The following is a 23,117-nucleotide window of genomic DNA, read 5'->3' as shown; positions in this document are numbered from 1 at the left end:
AATTGAAAACTAAGCACTAAAATACCAACTGTGTTTCTATTTAATAAAGCCATCAACTCGTAGTAAATGGATAAAGAAAGTCATATAATAAAAATACTCTCTATCAACCTTTTAACCAAAGACTCCCTCTTTTTATTTATTTTTTCTTTTCACGAGCTCCATGTTTCTAATCTGCACATATTAAGTTTCATTTCTGTAAAAATTTTCACTTTCATAAAAAATCAAAAAGTGTAAACTGCTAGCAAAGTATTTAATCAAGAAAGACCTAGTATTTAAAAACACTGAGTTGATATGATTCCAGCTAAAGACAAAAGAACTTTAATTTGTACATCCTTAAACTGGGTAAAAATATAATTTCCATTAAGCTTTCTGAAATACTGAAATTAGCTCACAGCCTTCTTTAAAGGTCTTAACAAGGATTAGAAGTCAAGGAAATAGAAACCATCCAACTTTGCAACCTCAAAATGCTTGAGAGGTTACATTATACAAGTCAAGTAAGTGTAAATAAACAATTCAACTACTGCTGTCCTCACTTTAACCACCTTACATATTCCCCCATATCACTTAAATATACCCATTATGAAATCTTTCAAATTTTCCGCAAATAACTGTGAGAAATATCTGTGATATTTCTTAGTCATAAGTCTAAAAAATCCTACAATAAGTACCTTTTCTCAATATCTTAATTACCATCCTATTAATACAATTATCATTCTCATAGGCAAAACCATATTACTGATTCTTTTCTTTCAGATTATCGTATTTCGTCACCAAGTCCTGACAGATTTCAATTTTTAAACTGTTATTTATGCTGTACAGTAGAAATTAACATAACATTGTAAATCAACTGTAATTCAATAAAACAAAAAAATTTTTTAAAAAGAGGAAAAACAATTGTTATTTACTCTTCAGTGTGATAAACCTGCATGACCTTATATGTATTCTTCTCCCTTCACCCAACTGCTATACTCACTAATGTTTCCTGCCTTGACTCCTGTTCCCAATAAATGAACAAGTTCTAAATCTAAGCAGTACATCAGAATCACCCACACAGCTTACTAATAAAAAGAAATACAGTTGTGTGGGCAGAGTAGAACTATTGCATTAGTCTCCAGACACCCCATTCTGTACTTCATCATGCTCTGAAGGCTGTTTGATGGTAGGTATGTCTGGTCTCACTGACCTTACCATGAGGAAGGGATCTGTCTTTTCATATACCTATAACACTGGTTACAATAAGCACATAGTACTTAAGATATTTGAACTCTGACATAATTAAAGCCAACTGAGACTCTATATGATAATATACTGTAAAACACTGAAGAAAAAAAGCGTAATTATTGGTTTGTTGGGGTGGGGGAAGTGGTACTCAGATTAGTATCCCTTTTCTGAATTCCACAGGTAACTGGTCCACCTTAATCCTGACAAAAAACTAATGGATTTCTGGTGAGCAAGACAGGGCAACAGAGACACAGTGTTCAGTGATACAAGTTTTTGTCACTACCCCTAGGTTGCCCAGGTTATGGAACAAAGATACAACTGGCACTTCTGAAAAGTCCTCACTTTGCTGAGTGGGACTCCCCAGAAAGTTTCAAGGCTCCTAGCTAAGGAAGGAGTTTTAGTAAGCTGACAACAGAGGTCAAGAAGTATTTTGGGGCATATGAACCTATAACCGAAACTTTCAAAGGCTTATTCTGGGTACCTGTCCTATTTACTAGGTCTAAATTCTGGCTGGCTCTTGTTTCCTAAGGCAAGTGATTGGTGGTTTCCTGCATCCATCCAGTATCTCTGATGGAGCATAAGTTCATAAGCATTTTACTCACTAGCATTCCTACTTTTCATATTATCTGCCCTAACATAACACTCACCAGGATCATATATGTATGTGTATACACACACACGTGCGCGCGCACACACACACACACACACACCACTCTTTATTCTTTATTAGTAAGCATAGGGCTAAAACGAAGACAGGAAGTTAAGGCTGTGACTCAGGAAAAGGGATCAAAAGTCAAGCATCCAACAGATGAAGCTGTTCATATTGCCCATCACCAGGCAAGGAAATGGACAGGGCAGACCACAATCTGATTCCTTACCTCAGAATCAGAACTACGGTCAGGTTCCAATACTTTACTCAATTCTGGAACTTGGAAGCATTATGTCCTAGAGGGAAAAATAACTGAGAAAGAAACTGGGATAACGCCAACTCTAACCAGGTAATAAAAATACTAGCAAAAGTTATCATCATATAACAGAGTAAGTCATAAGCCCAAAGATAGCTTATACAAACACTGTTTTAAAAGTTTAACTGGGTAGCTTGTTGCATTTATTTAACAGTTTAAAAAGTTGGCATTCCTGTATTCAACATATCATTTATGTATTTCCAAGCAACCCCAAAGATCCACATAGTAATGTAAAATTCTATGACGTGAATTACAATCAATGCAAGCTGAGTGAGCCTTACTAACTGCTCACTATTCTTCTCAAAAAGCTTTGCTGTTCTCCATGCATCTTATTGCTAACAGTACATTCAATAATCTTCATCCACTTTATACAAGTATGACTATAATAACAATCATTTTCACTATTTCTTTTTATAGAATCTTTTAAGTTCATGGGTAACCATACCACAGTATTACAGTAAAGCATTTATTGTAGCAGTTTTAATTTATGTTAACAGCTTTCTAAATGCCTTTGTCCTGTATTTAAAAAATCATTAAGTCTCTGAAAAGGTCACCATATATTTTATTAGATTTTAAGAAGGAATTTATGTGCTACTAAAGTAGTGGTATTTGCAAATTTTGGAATTTGCAAAAATCTCATATCCTTGTAAATGTCAAAAGTCAAAAGCTCACATGCATACTGTACATGTGGCAATGATGTATCCCAAATCCCAGCAATACAGTAAAAAATATGCTTAGACAAAATTAGCTGTTGTTCAAAAGTACAGTATTCCAAGAGCTTGAAAAAATTCCCAGGGCTCAAACTCACCTTGAAATTATCAGCCTAAAAAGAATACCTGTATAATATCCTCCTAAGTGGTCTCAGCACCCCCTCTCAAACTACTTTCAGGTAATCCTGTACTTTCCTAATTCCTTATACTACAGCAGAAATAATCTCTTTAAAACGCAAACCTGATCATAATATTCCCTTGATTTTTCTCCCTATATTGTATTTTGGAAAATTTCAAACACAGAAATATTTAAAGAATTTTATAGTGAATATCCCACACCCAGTTTACCATATACGCATATACCCACCACCTAGATTCTATGGTTACCATTTTACTCTACAGTACTTGCTTTATCAGATACCTAGCCATCTATCTTTGGTCACTTAGTCATGATGTATTATGATTTGTTAATATTTTGCCTAGAATTTTCTGGGTCTATGTTCATAAGACACACTGTTCTGTAATTTTTTTTTTTTATATATATATATTTTTTTTTGGCTGTGTTGGGTCTTCATTGCTATGTGTGGGCTTTCTCTAGTTGCAGCGAGCGGGGGCCACTCTTCGTTGCGGTGCACGGGCTTCTCATTGTGGTGGCTTCTCTTGTTGCAGAGTACGGGCTCTAGGCATACGGGCTTCAGTAGTTGTGGCTCACGGGCTCTAGAGCACAGGCTCAGTAATTGTGGCGCATGGGCTTAGCTGCTCTGAAGCATGTGGGATCTTCCCGGACCAGGGCTCAAACCCGTGTCCCCTGCATTGGCAGGTGGATTCTTAACCACTGAGCTACCAGGGAAGTCCCTGTAATTTTCTCTTCAATCTGTAACACCTTTATCAGGTTTTGGCCTCGTGAAATGAGTGTTTCCCTTTTGTCTATTTTCTGAAAGTTTATATAAGACTGATGTTATTTCTTCTTTAAATACTTGATAAAATTCATCAGTGAAACCCTTTTTTCATTAATTCTATTTCTTTAATATAAGCTTATTCAGATTTTAGCACATTGACATTTTTAGTACATTGACATTTAAGAAACTGTCCATTTATAGTATCAAACTTGTTGGCATAAAGTTGTTTATAATATCCCCTTATTATCCTACAGGATCTGTAGTGATCCCTTTCATTTCTGATACTACTAATCTGTGTTATCTGTTTTTCATTATCAGTCTATCAAGTGGTTCATCAATATTGTTGATTTTTTTCAATGAACGAACCCTGGCTTTGTAATTTTGTCTACTGGTTGTCTTTTTCTACTTCACTGATTTCTTCTGTTGTCTTTATTATCTCTTCCCTTCTATCTACTTTGGGTTTATCTTGCTCTTCATCTACTAGCTTCTTAAGGTAGAACTTTATTTAGCTCATTCATTATCTTTAAACCTTACTTTTCTAAAGAAGGTGTTTAAGTTATAAGTTTCCCTCTAAGAACTGCATTAGCTGTGTCCTACAAATATTTTAGCGCTTTTAAGCTATAATAGTTTTAGATTTACAGAAAAGTTGCAAAAAACCGTAGGAGAGTATCCATATAGCCCACCCCTTTTCCTGTATTATTTACATCTCATATTAGTATAATTTGTCACAATTAATAAATCAATATTGATATATTATTATTAATTTAAGTCCATACTTTGTTTCCTCTTTTTTCACCTAGTATTCTTTTTCTCTTCCAGAATTTCAACAAGGATACCACATACGTTTAATCATCATGTCTTCTTAGTTTCCTCTTGGCTATGACAGTTATCCTACAGATTTAGGTATTGTATTTTCATCATCCAGTTCAAAATATTTACTGATTTCTCTTACAATTTCTTCCTTGACTCATCGATTTATCAGTTTCACTGAATTTCCAAATATTTGCCGGGTTCTGTTTGACATCTTGATTCTACTTTAATCCCATTATGATCAAAGAAAATATTTTGTAGTATTTCAACCCTTTTAAATTTATTAAGACTTGATTTACAGACAAGCATCTGGCCTATACGTACCTTTGGGGAAAAAAGTATATTCTGTAGTTGTTGGGTGGAAATCATCATCTATACTGATTTTTTTGCCTGTTGTCTATCAATTGGTGAGAAAATTGTTAAAATCACTGATTGTTGTCTCTTTCTTCCTTTAATTGTATCCATTTTTGCTTCATGTATTTTGAAGCTCTGATATTAGGCACATACATATTTATGACTGTCTTCCTGATGAACTGACCCTCTTATTATTATGAAATAACCACCTTAATTCTGGCAATATACTTTATATTGAAATCTACTTTATCTAATATGAATATAGCCACTCCAGCCTTCTTATGCTGTTTGAAAGGTATATCTTTTGGCATTTACTTTTAGTCAATCTGTCTGTATGCACTGAATCAACGTTTATTCCGCTAAAGTAAATGAAATTACTGATATGGGTGGATTAAGTCTACCATTTTATTATTTTTAATCTCCTATTTTTTTGTTTGGCTGTACCTCTGTTTCTGTCTTCTTCTGCATTATTCACTTCAATTTTTCTGCTAGCTTTTTGGCAATACTTCTTTGCATCATTTTTTTCCACAGTGGTTGCTCTAGGATAGAGAATATACATCCTTATCATTTTCACACTGTATTCAGTGTTAGTAACATGCCACGTCACGTAATATGTAGAAACCTGGCAACAATACAGGTTCATTTACCCCCACTTCCCATTCCATGATCTATGGTATATGTTTTATATCTATAATACATGATGAACTCCACAAGATGATGCTTTTATTTTTTTAAACAATCATAGATAGTATTAGGAAATTAAAAGAAAAAACCAGTTTCTATTTATCCAGATATTTACCATTTCTGATGCTCTTCATTCCCTTAACAAAGATTCAAGTTTCCATCTGGTTTCATTTCCCTTCAGCCTGAAGAACTTCCTTTAGCATTTCTTGTAATGCAGATCTGCTAAAAACAAATTCTCTTGGTTTTATGTGATGATATTTTTATTTTGCTTTCATTCTTGAAGGCTATTCTACTGAATTCTGGGTTCTCAGATTTTTCTTTCAGCATTTTAAATATTCTCTATTCACTCTGGCCTCCATGATTACTCCCCTGTATATAACATATTGGGTTTTTTTGGGCCACTTTCTAGATTTTTCCTTTTATTTTTGGCTTTCAGCAGTTTGACTATGAAAAATCCAGTCACGGTTTTCTTCATTTATAAACTAGAGGTTTTCTTGTCTTTACTTTTCTTGGTTTTGCTGAACTTATTGAATATGTCAATCTATGCCTTTCACTAAATTTGGGAAATTTTCAGCCATTATATTTTCAAGTATTCTTTTTTTCTTCCCCATTTTTTCTCCTCCTATTCTGGGATTCCAATTATGTGTGATGGATTTTTTGATATTGTTCTCAGGCCCTTTTTTCCCCCTACTCTTTTTCTGTTCCTCGCATTGAACTTCTATTGACCTTCAATTTCACGGATTCTTTCCTCAGTCATCTCCATTCTGCTGCTTAGCCCACCTAGTTTATTTCCAAAATTATATTTTTCAGTCCTAGAATCTCTATTTGGTCTTTTCTTAATCTCATACTCATTCTTTATGAGCACATTTCCTTTGCATCATTTTCCTTTCCTTTACTAATACATAGTTATAAAAGTTTAAAATTTTTTCCTGCTAATCCCAACATTTGGGTACTTTAGGGTCCGTCTCTGTAGATTGTCTTTTAACTTGAGAATAGGTTACATTTTCCTGATTCTCTATACATGAGTAATTTTGGAATATATCCTGACTACTGTAAATATTTAATTGTTAAATTAAATAACAAACATAACTGTTATTTGTGGAGACTCTGGATTCCTTTATATTCCCCTGAAGAGTGTTGATTTTCATTTTTATTTATTTTTGTTCTAGTAAGTATATAAATTGGTTGACTCAAACTGAAAACTCTGTTCCTCAGGTAGATGAGATCTTGATTCAGTTCTTTTATCTTGAGCTGGGCTTCTTGGAGTCTGCTCCACGCATGCATAGTTCTCAACAGTGTGCCAAGATTTGGGTAGAGTTTATTCACAGAATTTGATGTTTCTGTTTTCCAGGATTCTCCTCTTACTGTCCAACACCTGTGACTGTCTTGAGCCTTATTTTTGGTTCTTTAGATCACAAAGACTAGCAGTTTACTATCAGAATTTTAACCATCCTACCTGGCACAAATTGGGGCCATGAAAATGAGAAATCACTCCTTGTAGTTATGTTCCCCAAGTGTCAATTACCTTCCAGAATCTGTTTGCTTTTGGTAACTCTCCAGTGATTTTAGTTGTTTTATGTATTTCTGCACAGATTTAATAGTTGTTATCTGCAGGAGGAGCTTAGTCATGACCAGAACTGGATTCCCATGCTTGCACTTTTAAGAGCCCTCACTGTGTTTGAATAACTCCAGGCAATGGTCAAGCAGGTGGGGCTGATCAAAGAAGACATACTCCTCAATCCTGTGATGGAATAAGAGGTCCTAGGCTTAGTGATGAAGTATGCTGGGGTTTGACTGACTCTTGAATGGCAGTTGTCTTTCATGAGGTGGCTCAGCATTCCAGTCTACTTCAATTTCACCTCCATCTAAACATGCGATTTATGAGTCCCTCAACCGTACAAAGAAAATGCCTTTCTCACACACACTTATGTTTTCATGCCTCAGTCCCTCACTTTTTTTTTTAGAGGTCTTCTGGCTTTATTTATTTATTTATTTATTTATTTTTGGCTGTGTTGGGTCTTCGTTTCTGTGCAAGGGCTTTCTCTAGTTGCGGCAAGCGGGGGCCACTCTTCATCGCAGTGCGCGGGCCTCTCACTATTGCGGCCTCTCTTGTTGCGGAGTTTAGGCTCCAGACGTGCAGGCTCAGTAGTTGTGGCTTACGGGCCTAGTTTCTCCGCGGCATGTGGGATCTTCCCAGACCAGGGCTCGAACCCATGTCCCCTGCATTGGCAGGCAGATTCTCAACCACTGTGCCACCAGGGAAGCCCAGTCCCTCACTTTTAAAGGCCCTTCAATGGCATCCAATTATTTAAGACATAAACCAAAATATTTAACAAGTCTTACAAGGCCCACTGATATGATCCTTGCTTATGTGTACTACATAGGTTTGAGCTACTTTCCCCCTTGATCTCTGTGCACCAGACAAAATGGTATTTTCAGTTTTTCCCACCTAACATGCTCCTCCCACAGGGCTTTTTCTTATGCTGGTCCCTCTCTTTGGAATGCTCTTACTCCTTTCCATCTAGTTAACTACTCATCCTTCAAATCTCAGTCCAAATGTCAGTTGCCTGAGGAAGCACTCCCTGATCTCCCAGGCTAGGTATTTCCTCACTATACACTACTCCCCTAAAATCCAGTACCTTCTTTATACCACTTATCACAACTATGACTATTTCTGAGGCAGACAGTAGAGCAGCAGTTCTCAACCATATCAGACCCAATACCCTTTTTCCTAAAACATTATGGGAATTTTCATTCATACATAAATATGAGGGATTATTATAAGAATCCCCAGTCTGCTCCTCAGTCAGCTTTCCCAATTGTCACCATACAATTTTTTTCTTTAAAGATATTTTTACACCGTCTTTTTATTGTAAATATTTTATAACACCTCTTTATCCTTCCTGAAATGAAATTCAGAGCTACTGTAACTTACACATGTAAATTTTAAAATAATGTGCTAGCTATAATAAAAAAGAAAATTTATTATAAAACAATATGTATTTCAACATATAAATGCTTTGGCATGATATTAAATAAGACTACGAATGTGACAATTACAAATACAGACAGATATAGGTATTTTATTGTTGATAAAAATACCATGAATAACATTGCTGTCTGTGATATGACCTTCCAAAATAGTGACCAACTCTTGATAAACTTTCTGAAATAAAGAAACCACAGTCTCTTGATTTACATGATAACTATGCTCTATGCAAAATAATAATAATAATAATAATACTGCGTATTTATATGTAAAACAAATTTGATTCTAGGCTCAGATAATCATAAACACAATTTTCACCTACATGAAAAACCCTCTGGGACATCTGAAAGTGACACAAGATGTGGAATAACTTTTTACTATACATGGATGTCCCTTACACTGCAGGATGTCTAACATCCCTGATCTCCATCCACTAAACTCAGTGTCACCCTCCCAATTATTTTGAAACCAAAAACACCCCTGCAAATTTCCAAACCTCCCTGAGGGATGATCCCCAAACCATCACTGAAAACCACTGCATTAGGGTAATGGAAGAAAGCAAGATCTATATAGCCAGACTGCTTGGGTTTGAAACCTGGCTCTATCACTTACTAGCTATGTGATCTTGAGCAAGTAATTTAATTTTTCTATACTTCAGTTTCCACATTTATAAAATAAAAATAATATCAGTACCAATGTTAGAGGGCTGTTATGAGGAATAAATTAGAAAGTCCATAGTGTTTTGCACAAAGCAGGTACTAAATCTTTGCTATATTTAGTTATTAGTATAATTGTTTGCTTAATAACTGCCTCTCCCAATAGAGTGTAAGCTCCATGACAGCAAGCCGGAATGCCTGTCTTGTTCACCATTTTATTCCCATTACGTGGCACACCATCTGGTATAGAACAGGTATGCAATATCTGTTGAATGAATGAAATCAGCAAAGATGTCTGTAACAGAAACATAATAAAAACTGGAGTATAACCTTCAACAGTAGTATTATTTCAGGTTATACTACTAAGATACTTCTACATATGAATGTCAGAATTTACCCTGATGACATATACACATGTATAGAATATCTCCACTGGGATACTCAAGAAACTAGTAACAGTCATTGCCTCTGGGAAAAAGAACTGAGGACATGGGGATCAGGGATTTACTTTTCACTATAAATCCTTTTGTACTCTCCAAAAATTTAAGCAAAATACACATATACAGTTGACCCTTGAACAACATGGGGGTTAGGAGGTCTGACCCTCCTCACAGTCAAAAATCCACATATAATTTGTAGTCAGCCCTCCCTATATACAAATTCAACCAACCACAGATGATGCAATACTGTAGTATTTAATATTTTTTAAAAATCACCATATAAGTGGACCCATGCAGTTCAAACCCATGTTGTCCAAGGGTCAACTGTATTATTGTTTTTAAAATTAAAAAAAATTTTTTAACTCATATTTTTAAACAAAGAAGACTTTAGGCCCAAGAACCAAGACTATATAATGGTTCCAGGTAGGGAACTTTTTTGGAACTCCAGAAATCATCAAAAAGTTTGACTTTCACATATTTTGAACCTTCAGAGTGGTTCATTACAGGCTATCACACCACAAAGATCAATTCCAGTTTACTGATACTCCAAAAAGTCTAATCTCATTAGATATTGATTACCCGTCTAAAAAGATTCAAAGGGACAAATAGCATAACTACCAGGAGTAATAACAATTTTATATTTACATAACTAGTTTATAGTTTACAAAATATGGTGGAAAAAGCGTGACCTTGGAGTTAAGCAAAAATACCTAATGTGTCTACCACCTTAAGTAAATTTTGATCTCTCCAAACTTCATTTCCTCTTCTATGAGAACAATGCCACCTAGTTATCAGGGTTTCAGTTTAAAAAAAAAAAAAAAGAGAGAGAAAAAAAAAGAAGAGAATTTCTTGCAGTGAGTTTTGTCTTTTTAAAGATAATTATTTGTATTTTAAATAGTTAACACAAGTTTCAAAATTATAAAGGTACAAAAGGGCTTACAGCTGGTTTCAAGGGGTGAAATGCAACTTTACAAGGAAGGACTCAGACTTACCACCTGAACCCACTAATCAATCTTAGCACCACTATCAGGGGGAAAACTAGACTACACAGCCTTATCTTTGATATAGTCCCCAAAGTGTTTACCCAAACTAATCAAGTATTACCTCTACCTTCAAGTCTGTAGTAACATGTTAAATGATAACACTAGGAATCAATCAGATAAATCCAGATAATCGTACAACGTTCTTTGAGTCATGATGAAAAAAGAAAAGGGAAAGAAAAAAAGGTAACTTCTAGACTTAAAAAGACTTCAAGAGACATAACAGTCAAACTCAATGCACAAACTTTGATTGGAAGATGGATCAAAAATGGTAAAAAGAAAAAAAGGAATAATTTGGGGAAATTTTAATAAGGATTGAGTGTCAGATAATATATAGAAATTATTGTTGTTCAGTGTGATTATTATATAGGGTTATGCAAAAAAATGTTCTTTTTATTAGAAACACATTAGTATTAGAAACACGATAAAGTATTTAGGGTTGAAATGTCAGGAATAAAAACAAATACAGCAGAATATTAACAGATTTGAAAACCTGAGTGATTGATTTACAGGGGATTCAAAATAGTGTTTTTCCTACTTTTCTGGATGTTTAGAAGTTTTCATTAAAAAAAAAAAAAAAAGGCTTACAGAGAAAATTATTCCTCTCCCACTGGCTGGTGACTCCCAGCCACCTCCAACTTATTACTGTTACCAGTTTCTTATGTATTCTTCCAGAGATATTCTATGCATGTATATACGTACAATAATCACCACTCACAGTTTTTCCTTTTTAAATATCTTCCTTTTAATCAAAGCAATTGGTTGTGAACTAACCTGATCTAGTATCTTTAATTAAGGCTCCTATCATTTTCTAGTCTCAATAGTTAACTCTAGAAACTATAACTGTAGTATAGTTGCTTCTCAACAGAAGTGCTTACAATATTGAACTTGATGTAACAGGAAAAGGATGAGATTTGTCATCGTATGTGAATTTCACCACTTCACCACTTACCCTAGCTAGGTTACCTTGAGCAAATTACCATCAAACTCTCAGCGACCTCATCTGAAATGTGCTCCAAAAAAACCAACTTTCATTATAATATCTCATTAATTTTTTGTGACAGACCTGAGTGTATCTGGCACATGTGTAGTAGGTGCTAGATAAATCCTAATTGAATCTAAATATTATCTTCCATTGTTTCACTCACTTGAGAACAGGGCTTAAAACAAATTTTAAAATTTTCCATGGGGCTTAGAAGAGTATTTGGCTCTTAGTAAGTGCTCAAAAGTTATTTTGGCTTGAGTAAATTTGATATAAACCATTATGGTGGAAAAAGACTCATTTGCTAGGTAAGAGAACTTTCCTTAACTAGGATGGGAGTCCCAAATTGCTAAAAGCCATGGAAATCTAAAACTTCCCAACAAGATGGCTTAATCTGACTCTCAAAGATGATTAAATTGAGCAGGTTGAAGGGGAAGTGGGGTGCAAAGCATTTTCTCTCCATAACTATGCACTGAGATTCGGACTAAATATTAAATTGACCCATAGTAAGCGCTCCATAATTAGCTGCTATTATTAAGACGAATCCCACAGGGAGAGAAGACGGAAGGAGGAAAAAGAACGAAGGCTGTCAGTCACAAGAGGTGGAAAGGTGTCCGTGGCCTGAGACGTGTAGGCCATAAAGGGCACCTGGGTCTATGGGGTCCCTGCGGCCCCGGGGGGGGAACGAAGGAGGTCAGCGACCTCTCCGAAAGGTCAAGCCTCTGGAACCACGTTTCCCTCTGGAGCCACGTTTCCCTCTGGAGCTGGGAGCAGAGCCGGAACGCCCCCGCCAGAACCTGTACCCCGAAGCCAGAAGCACCGCCTGCCCGTAAACCCGCGCCGATTCTGGGAGAGGGGACGACCCGCCGCGCCGGCGCCGCAGCCCGCAGGAGCAGAGACCTGCCGCGTCCTGAAGCCCAACATCCTCCCTAAAGTGGCAGACCACCGGGACCCTCGGGCTCCGATACGCCTCAGCGCAACCCGGCCCTTGGATACTCACACTTACAGCCGAACCCTCTTACTCCATCATGCCTCCGAGGCCCCGGCGACGGAGCCCACTGACGCCCCAGCCGCCCCCCTCAGCTTCGGGTCCGGTGGCCCGCTCCGGACCCGCTCCCCGCCTGGCACCGCCGCCGCCGCCGCCAGAGCGCAGGCGCACAGCGCCGCCGTCGCGCTCCTTTTTTTTTTCCCTCCGCGCTCAGCCTTTCTCAATAACCTAGCTTTATTTGAACACACGAGAGTGAACAACGGACACAGAGGAAAGAGGCTTTACTGCAAAAGAATGGAAGAAGACCAAAGGCCGGAAGAGTTCATCCGCTGCACCGGACGGTGCTGTGACCAGCCTCCCTCGTTTCTTTTTCATTCTTTTTGCTCTTTCTGGCCCTCCCTCTTGCTCCTACTCTCTTCCTAAGTCCCGACCATTCCCTTTAGGTAGTGGCAACTGTTGTGGCTAAATTTCCAACCACGCCTTCCTTGTAAAACTTATTGAAACTTAATGGAAGGTGCAAGAGCTTTAGGACAGACCTCAGGTCAAATCTTGACCTAGGTACTAGTAATTTGTGATATTGGGAAAATTACAAGTTTTCTTGAACCTCACTTCACTCAGAGTTAAAATTAGGATACTGATATCTTATCTCTCAGGGTGTTGCTGGGAGTGAATGACAAAACATAGGTCAAGTGCCTGTCCATGAATGGTGCCTGTCACAAAGCAGATAATCCATCAACACCAATGATTATATTCTTATTAGTACCAATGTATTTATATTCATCATTAAAGTTAGCCCATAACCATTCCCTCAGGATCTTCTTTTAGTGACTAAAACTAGTCAGATAAACCAAGTTACATTAAAGTTGATAATGATGTGAATTTCCTATATTATTGAAAACTTCTAATAATATCTATGTTTAACAAGACCTTCAATGCCTCAAATCAAAGTAAGCAGCTCCCTCCATCTATGTGTAAAATCCAGATTTGCTTCTAGAGGATTGAAGAACTTATTCCTATTCTGTATTTGTGACATCACAAGTCTTTGAAACACCAAGGTGTGGGGTATGCTGCCCATTCTCTCTTTTAAAGGCATGCAGTGTAAGAATTGCTTTACCCTATAATCTCAGGGCCATAGTCCAAGAGAAAGCTTGTAGAAGACCAAGGTCAGCTGTTGGTGAGCATCAAGGTAATCGTAGATCAGCGTTTTTCAACCTTGGCACTATTCACATTTTAGAAATAACACTTGTGCTGTTCTGTGCATTGCAGGATATGCAGCAGCATCCTTGGACACTACATGCCTATAGTACCCCCCTTATGACTCCCACCTCCCACACATACACACTTGTTGTCCTGACAGTCAAAAATATCTCCCAAAGGAAAAGAAAAAAAAATCTCCAGACTTTGCCAAGTGTCCTCTGGGGAGCAAAAATATCCTTGGTTGAGAACCACAGCATTATACCAGCCACCATCCCAACCCTAAATGAACTCATTTTCTCCACTTCTACCCTCAAGAAGTGATTACTGCTTAAGAAAGCCACGCAGGAGGGCAGAAACTGGTGAGTTCATTTTTTCCAATCTTATACAGGCCCTCAACACCACTTACCTGTCCTACTACTTTTTTCTGGTCAACTTGCTCCATCACTTTCTACAACAATATTCCAAATCTTCTCTACTTTTCTTAAAACTCCTAACTCTTTATCAGTAGGTGACCTTGTCTCCTACTTCACAGAGAAAACAGAGACCATCAGATGAGATGGTTAAGTTAAATTCTTTAAGTTCCTGTTACTAAACATACAAACTTACAAATACTTCCTCTCATTAAAATTGAGGGAAAAAAAATTGAGGAGATATCTTCTCTATCTTGTTTCCAAGACCTTTCCTTCCAACAGTGCTTTAGATTGCCTCTGCTCTTACCCACTCAAGATCTTTACCTACTGACTAACTCTTCTCTTTAAAACAGTTTTTTCTCAATTGTATCTTCCCTATCATGCTTAAGTTTCTCCTGTCTTAATTCTAATAACAACAAAAAAACAGAAACAAAAAACTTTGACCCCTTGTCATCCTCTTTCCAGCCTCCCTTCAAGACCAAACTCTCCAAAAGCATTCTACAATTTGTCCCCGTTTCTGCATCTCCTCTCTCTTCAAACTAGTACAATCTATCTTTCAACCTCATTATTTCACCACATAGCTTTCACTAAGATCACCAATGTTGCTAAATTGAAAAGACATTTCTCAGGGTTCATCTTCCTTGACTCCTTAGGAACAGACAACTCCTTTGAAACTCTTTTATTTCCAGCACGATGCTTTATTCTTAGAGGTGCCTGGAACCGTTTCCGGACCTGCTTAAAACCCTTCAATATTTTCAGTGATCATGGTAAAGTGCAGGTTCACTAGTCCAAAAATGCAAGATCTTCCAAGATCTGGCCATTGCCAACTTTTAAAGACTCATTCCCCCCTTCACCGGAACATATACGATGAACTTTAAGCCTCTAAATAGGATGAACTACAAGGAAATTTCCAGAAGGCGCTATGTTCTTCTTGGACTCTCCAGTGCCCACAGTCTGGAAATCTCTATCTCCCTCCCGGACTTCCGGGGGAACTCCTGCTTATCCTTCATGATTCAAAAGTCACTTCCTCCGGGAACCCTTCCAGATACCCCTAAGAATAAAAAGCTTAGTTCATTGTGCGCCAGCAGCGCCTCGGATTTTCTATATGTCAAGCATTATATTCAGGCCACCATAATTTGTGTACATATCTTTCTCCCAAATCTAGACAGAGGGCAGGGAAGGCATTCTATTCGCCTTCTTTTTCTCAGCATTCATCCCGCACAGTGCCTGGAACACTGTTTGCCCTCAGTAAATGTTTGCTGTATGAACACTTCCCACCTTCGCGAGGGACTCGAATTATCCGGTTAACCGGCGAGTCCCCAGGCTCTCCGCCTGCGTGGCAAGGAGATTTAAAGCCTCCGCACAGTGATTGGCTCCAGCTGCAGGGGTGTGTCCACGCCCGCCGCGCTGGGGAAGTGCGCAGGCGCGCAGGTCCGGCGAGCGCAGGCGCAAAAAAGGTGCAGCTGGGGCGCAGCCTGGAGTCCGGCCTGCGGGTGTCCGAGCTGCCGCGGCCGGAGAGGAGTGGCCGGAACTGCTTGGTGAGTCTCCAGGAGTGGGGCTGAGGGAGCTGGCCGGGTGAAGATTGGGATCATAATCCCAAAGAGAAAGAGTATATAGTGACGGTTGAAAAGTTGGTGGCGTCGGGCTTAAGGGGAGGAGCGGGCGCTCTGGCCCCGACTGGGCAGGTCTGGCCCGGATCGAGGACGCGAGGTGCCTGGAGACTATCTAGGGGCCAGAGGAGGAAGGGTGGAGAGATGATGGTTCTCTGGACCCTTCCTTGAAAGCTAGCAGGGGTAAACTCCCACTCCCTCACCTCCCACCCTCGCAGTGTTGCTGCGATCGGGATTAATAGACTGTATGGTGGCCACAGTGATCAGGTAACTCTGAACTAGTTGTTTGAAGAAGGTTTCTGAGGTTTATGGCATTGGAGAGTCCATGCTCTCCAGGAAAGTCCATTCTTACCTCGCGGCTTTACTGAAGACACACGAAGGAAAGGGTGGGTAAAAGATCGAATTCCACGGAGTAAGGGGGGCGGGGGGAAAGTCCTGGAAAGTGCTATTTTACCTGGGACATTTTTTCATTGTTAGTCACCACAATGCTAGGTAAGGCAGATGGGAGTTAGAGGAAACCGAAAGTCGTCAAAGTTGGGAAAAGAAGATGAAAAAGGGGTAGTATTTTGCCTTTTGCTACTTGTCATCTACTTCGGGGAGGGGTGGGGGCTATTGGGAGAGGAGAGTTATGGACACTGGCAGCTTCTGACAGTGTTCCCTTTGCCTTGTGAAAATAATGTAGCTTCTTAGTAGCAGATATTTCGAGAATTGAGAGTGATATTACTCCATCTGCCCTGGTGCCCTTAAGACTGGTTTTCAGATGTCCGGGTGAAGTACTGCAGCTATGGCCAGATAGAAATGGTTCTCCCACTTTCTTGTCTTGCCTGGAAAATACCACACTTGAAATTCATGAGACATCATTAGCAAGAATACTTCAACATCTAATCTTAAAATATTTCATAGTAAAATTTTAAAATATTAATATTTCTGCCACCAGTAAAGTTGATGCCAAAGGCATCCAGTGATCACTGGTCATTCATTCCTTTGGCAAGAGGTAATGAGAAGAAACACATTCATATAAATATTAACAAATATTGATATTAGAAAAACCTCTTCTTACATTACCCTGCTCCTTTGACAGGTCATGTGAAAGTAAATAAAATGATCATATAACAACCTACAACTTAAATATTTATCAGTGTTGCTAGGGTTCTTTTTTTAGGTGCTTGTGGTATGTGAGTATGCACTAGAAAACTGCTGTTATCTTAGTTCCAGAATAGGAATGACTTACTGTGCCATTATTTTCTTAACAATATTATACTCTTTCCTACGAACAGTAGAATTTCTGTATGCATCTTAGTGTTTGTTTCTTTTACTCTAAATCAACTTAAGTAACAAGCTCACTGAACTAAAGGTCACATCTCTTCTAATCATTCAGGACACAACCTTGAACCAAGAGGAGAGCAAACAAACAGGTCCTGTTGCTCATGGGACAGCTGTGGTACTTCACTTGGCATGAACCATACCACCATCATAAATTATGCATTTTAGAAGATCATCTGTGTTACTATTTTACATCAAATTTTAATAGACTTTCCTTTAAATATTACCCTCTTCCAAAGTGACAATCTGTGAAATCACGGATTTGCTATATTTTATAACTTTTTCTAGTACATATTATAATAAATACATAAGTATTAAGTGCATAAGTATTGCTTGTATAACAACTAAAATAATTTCTTGTTCTTGCTCTGCACTTTGGAAAATACTGCTTTGGGCCTAATCTACTCATTTTTAAGAGAAAGTGAAGATTGGACTACCTAAACTCTAAGGCCAGTGGACTCCAACCAAAATTCTGTGAGCCTTGTGATGATGGCCTTCATTACTGTGACACAGTTCTAATAAACTTACTTATCTGGTTTCACCAGATGAAAGTAGATTAGAATAGCAGAAGTGAAAAAGAGGATGTGTGCTCTTTGACATTTTTGTGAAATCAGCTGCCTTTTGTTTTGTTTCCTCTGAATTAAGGTGCTTTGTTTTCCTCCTGTGTGTTCCTCTGTCTTAAATATTCTGGAAATCTGTTTTTTAACTGTGTTTGTACTCTGCGTTATGTATATGTTAACATTTATAATATATGATGTTGCTTGCATCTAAGAGTGCTGAACTTTTTATTCCAGTGCCATATTTTGTTTCCAGGTCTGTAGATTGACAGAGAAGTAGATGACAAGGACTGGTTTTTTCTTTGTCTTGGGCGGGTAGAGGCTTGGAACAGATGGATCCAGTGCGTCTAACAATTGGAGGAAGTGGATTGTGGAGCCAGGAAACAGCATCTACTGTTCTTTTTGTAATATTGGGGGGTGGAGATGGGATTCCATTTGCAGTCCTTTAAGTCACTGACATTTTGGTTTTGATTTCAGTTTAGGTTGAATTGCTACTAAAATATTTAAATCACTGTTCACTATGTTTTTCTGGAATTCCCTCATCTTAAAATCTTAACATTTATTTTAACAAGGTTTGACAATTGAGATTACCTTTAGGCTGCCTCTTTATACTTTTAAAATAAAATCCAAACTTCTTGGCATAGGATATAAGCCCTTCATAACCTCTCTCCTACCTGCCTTTTAAAGCCATCCTGCCCCCTCTGTACACAGGCACACACATACACACGTTATATTCCTGCATGACTACCTTGTGGCACTTCTTTTTTTTTCCTTTTGGCGGTGCGGTGTAGCTCATGGGGTCTTAGTTCCCTGACCAGGGATAGAACCCAGGCCCCAGCAGTGAAAGCACTGAATCCTAACCACTGGACCACCAGGGAATTCCCTGTGGCACTTCTTTAATAGTCTAAAATCACAATTTTTTTAGAGTTGATTGTGCTTTGATTCCCAAATCACAATCTTGAGAGGTGTTTAATAATTATTATGAAAAATTATAATAGTTTTAGTGAGCATTACATTCTAGCAGGGTTCTAAATGCTTTGTATAAATTAACTCAATCCTTATAACAACACTTGAAGTAAGCATTATATTCTCATTTAATGAGAAAACTGAAGAACAGAGAAGTTAAGTAAGCAATAGTCATGATTTGAAACCATTATGCCTCCAAATACTGGCCACTTAACCACTACACCGTATTACTTTTTGTATAAAGAAGAATGCCATTCAATATGCTGTGAGAGATATTCCTTTCCAGGGATCTGAATGCTTATGTTTTCTGCCTGTGGCACCTGACTCCTCATATCAGGATATTTGAGAAGCTTACCAGAAAGCGTCTAAGTAAACTTGGAATTAGGGCCAAAATACTTGGGTGGTTTAGGTGAATATTTCTCTCAGGCAAGGTAAAGCCATGCCAGTCCTCCCCACCTCACACTTGGTATTTCCCTGGCAGATACCATACTTAGGTCTGCCAGACTGCGTCTCTCTCTTCCCTGGGGAATGACTGCTGCATTCTTGAGCCTCCTTCTTATCTTTCATATAGATCATCCCTTTTCTGTTCTCACGGCCTTTCCTTTAGACGTGGTCAATATAATTAATTATAATCACACCTAGATCTTCCTCCCCAGGATTATATCCTGGTCACTTAGAGTAGAATTGCAGAAGTTCCAAGACTGAGCAGGACTTGAAAACTAGGTGTTGGACATCAAGCAATTAAGTTATAATAGGTGCTTCTGTAAAACTGAAGTGTAATTTTGATCTTTTTGGTTAGTGGTCTTTAGTGGTACCTTCTCCCTCAGTAGTATGATTTCTGTCTTGATTCACGTGCTTCAGCAGTCTTTGAAACCAATGTATTTAATAGGTATGATTCAGAGGTGTACTTCTTACATTTGCATAGCTTTGGGGCCTTGGTATAAGAATTGCTAAAGTTGTTCCTATAGGGGGAATTAGAAGGAAGAAATGAACCCTAACATAAATAAGACTCTCATCTCATCTAAATGCTTTCAGGAAGAATTAAATTTCCTAATCAGAGTGTGTATTCTTTTTGGCCTAACCTAGAATGTTTAGAGTGTTTTGGAATACCATGTATCTGTACTTTGTGAGTATAAGTGTGAACATTTTTTCTTCCTTCCTTCCTTCTTTGTGTGTGAACACTTAATGTTCCATATTAAAAATGGAATCTATGAATGAAATATATTTCTAAAGAGAAACTAAATTCTTTTATGCAGTAAGTCATGGTTCATATCTGAATTTCTACTTCGTTCTCTGTAATCCTTTTTTCTGTTCTTTCCATTTATTCTCCATTACTCACGTTTAAGAGTCTTAAAAAAAGAGCTGCTTAGGTGCATTGTGCATATACTAGTACTTTATTAGGTGCCTGGAATGGCACCTAATAACTCACAACATGAGATACCACGTGTGAGGTAGGGATGATTGGCAAGGCTTCCAATAGCCTGAATAAAATATTCACCCCAACCATCCAAGTATTTTGGCTCTGCTTCTAAGTTTACCTGGAAACTTTCTGATTAGCTTCTCAAACATTTTGATACCAGGAGTCAGATGCCACGGAGAACGTTAACAAATAACATGAGCGAAAATGCGCAGTTCATTAGTAATTGTCATTTCATGAGGCTTTGCTCTGTGCTAAGCACTTTATATACCTTAACTAATTTTATTTCTGAAACAGCCCTGAGAGGAAGAACTGTAATCCTAACGAATGAGGAAACTGAGACTTGAATATGTTAAGTAAATTTTACCAGGGCTAGGATGAACTCAGGGTCGATCTGACCTCAGAGTCTGTGTTATGAACCACTACATTATGCTCATTCAACACAATTTATTAAATTATCTCACCTTATCTGGATGTAGAAGGTTTAGTCACAGGAGAATTATAACTGAAATCATATTCAACCCAACTAGGCCTTGACAGTATTTCAGATGGTCTTAGCCTCAGGCTAGGAAGAGGATAGTCTTGTAGAGAGGCAGAATTTATGTGCATAAAACAATTAGAAAACTTAAGTGAAAAGGAAAGCTGTATATATTTGGAGGCAGGTAGCATAAAATAAACATTGCAAAAGAAACAAAGGTAATTTTCTTGGCATCAAAATATGTTCCCTTACTTGATAGTAGATGCTTGAAAAATGTTTGTGGAATGTATTGAGAGAGATGAATTCTAGGACCAGGGTTCCTTTCTTCCACACCTTCAGACTAGGTGGGCTGCTGACTCCTCCTTGCTCTCTGTCAGCAAAAGGAAGTGTTCAGCTCCCTTGGGGAGGTCACCATAGCTACATGGTAGTTTTTACCAATTCTCTTCTGACATCCCTGGCCTATAGTTTTCCTCTTCAGCTGGACCTCGGTCTCGCTTGCCCTCGTATGACCACACTCCTCTGCTTTCTCTTTCTCAGCTACCATCAAGTCTGTTCCAAGAAGTATACCCCCCCCCCGCCACTTTTCCAGTAACGACTGCGTAAAGGAAGCCTCAGAGTTGCATTTTATTCTATTAGCATAAAAAAGTTGGACTAGATGATCTCTGAGGTTTATTTCTCTTTAGAGATAATTCTCTGAGATGAGAATTAAACGGAAACTTTGTTCACACATAATTGGTTAATTAAGCAGAAATTTCTGTAGGCTGGTGTTTTCCAAATGGTGTTCCATGGAACCCTGGGTTCCTTGGGATTAATAGAAGTATTCTTGGAAGGATTTTATGGTCATCTGCATTTGAGTGGGATAGACAAAGGTGAATATACTTCTTCACTGCTTTAGAACTTCTGATTTCCAGCCAAGAATTTAATAAGCCAACCAGTCTATAATGTGAGGATGAACATCAAAACTAGGAGGGGATGGGAAGGTGTAAGAGCTAAATATCTTCATTGTAGAAAGTCAGTGGATGATACCCAAAATTGGCAAATATCAAGAAACAACACTATAAGCATGATTTAGAAGTTGGGAGTTAAACACTAAAATAACTAATACTGTTGAAAATTTTGCCTCTGGGGTCCTGGGAGCAGGAGTTGGTTTGGGGGAAGAGGAAGGTCAGGGGAACTGCTATTTATTGGTGTAGAACTGTTCGACGTCTCAAACCATGTATATGTATTTGATCAAAATTAAATATGGAAGAATATCACATCTTCAAAAATAAATTTTAATGGCTGAATAACATTCCATCATGTAGTTATACCATAATTTTTCAGTCAAATCTCTATCACTGGTTATTTAGACCACTTCAGTGTTTTTAACACTATAAATAATACTGGGACTAATGTAGTTTTGCCTATATCTGTGATTTTCTTCTAAATTGATAAAAGTGGGAAAGGCCAAAGAATAGGGATATTTAAATTTTTCTTGTATGTATTGCATTATCTTTTGAGAGTTTTGATTTTTTTTAAATCAGCATTTTATTTTCTTAAATAGTGGTCAAGTAAACTTTAATTGTATAGGAGTAAGAATTGAAATGCCCATAGATAACCTGGGCTTGAAGAATACTATTATATCAATTTTTCTTTTGTCATTGGAGCTTGCAACATTTTTTATCTTTTAGAGTTTTTTATTATCAATCAAAGGTTTGTAGTTATAGCATAGACTTTTGCTGTTAACAAAGTTCTAGAGTGTTCCGAAATCTGTCTACAAAACCAGTGTATGTCTGTAACTTTTCTAATGTTAAAGTGATTTTTACAGAAAATTTAGAAAATACATTATTGTATAAGGCAAATAAAAATCACCTGTAAAGGGCTTCCCTGGTGGTGCAGTGGGTAAGAATCTGCCTGCCAACGCAAGGGACACAGGTTCGAGCCCTGGTTGGGGAAGATCCCACATACCGCGGAGCAACTAAGCCCATGAGCCACAACTACTGAAGCCTGCGTGCCTAGAGCCTGTGCTCTGCAACAAGAGAAGCCACTGCAATGAGAAGCCCGCGCACTGCAACGAAGAGTAGCCCCTGCTCGCCGCAACTAGAGAAAGCCCGCGTGCAGCAACAAAGACCCAACACAGTAAAAAAATAAGTTAAAAAAATAAATAAATTTATTTTTTAAAAAATCACCTGTAAAATTTTTTAAACATTTTTATTCCATGTAATTTAAGATAGGGTGGACCTTTACATTTTTGACCTTTAGTTTTTAAACTGTACATAGTTTTTTACGTAGCCTTAAGATTTATTGATGAGAATTATAGTGTTTAACCTTGTATAATGACCATTTTAAGTCTTTTCCAAAAAGTCAGTGTTTTCAGATATACTAACATATAAATAATGAATTTGTTGCCTTATTTAGGTTTCACTTTCTCTTGCACACTTA

At 37.9% G+C, this 23,117-nt stretch overlaps 2 protein-coding genes across 4 annotated transcripts in view; one reads left to right on the top strand and one right to left on the bottom strand.

Moving 5' to 3' along the window:
* ZNF106 (zinc finger protein 106) overlaps positions 1-12,883 on the bottom strand; it is a 61,718-nt gene extending 48,835 nt beyond the window's left edge. For both annotated transcript variants that reach the window (XM_059913517.1, XM_059913518.1), the window contains exon 1: positions 12,751-12,883. The gene's annotated coding sequence lies outside the window, so the exon portion shown is untranslated. The remainder of the gene's footprint in view (positions 1-12,750) is intronic.
* A 2,886-nt stretch (positions 12,884-15,769) lies between these two features.
* SNAP23 (synaptosome associated protein 23) overlaps positions 15,770-23,117 on the top strand; it is a 35,152-nt gene continuing 27,804 nt past the window's right edge. Inside the window, exon 1 of one of the 2 annotated variants that reach the window (XM_059913512.1) lies at positions 15,770-15,883. The gene's annotated coding sequence lies outside the window, so the exon portion shown is untranslated. The remainder of the gene's footprint in view (positions 15,884-23,117) is intronic. The other variant, XM_059913513.1, reaches the window with a different exon arrangement.

This window comes from Balaenoptera ricei, chromosome 2, assembly GCF_028023285.1.
Source record: "Balaenoptera ricei isolate mBalRic1 chromosome 2, mBalRic1.hap2, whole genome shotgun sequence".
Classification (NCBI taxonomy): Eukaryota; Metazoa; Chordata; class Mammalia; order Artiodactyla; family Balaenopteridae; genus Balaenoptera; species Balaenoptera ricei.
Note: the sequence above shows the minus strand (reverse complement) of the source record. Positions and strands in the feature narration are given on the sequence as shown.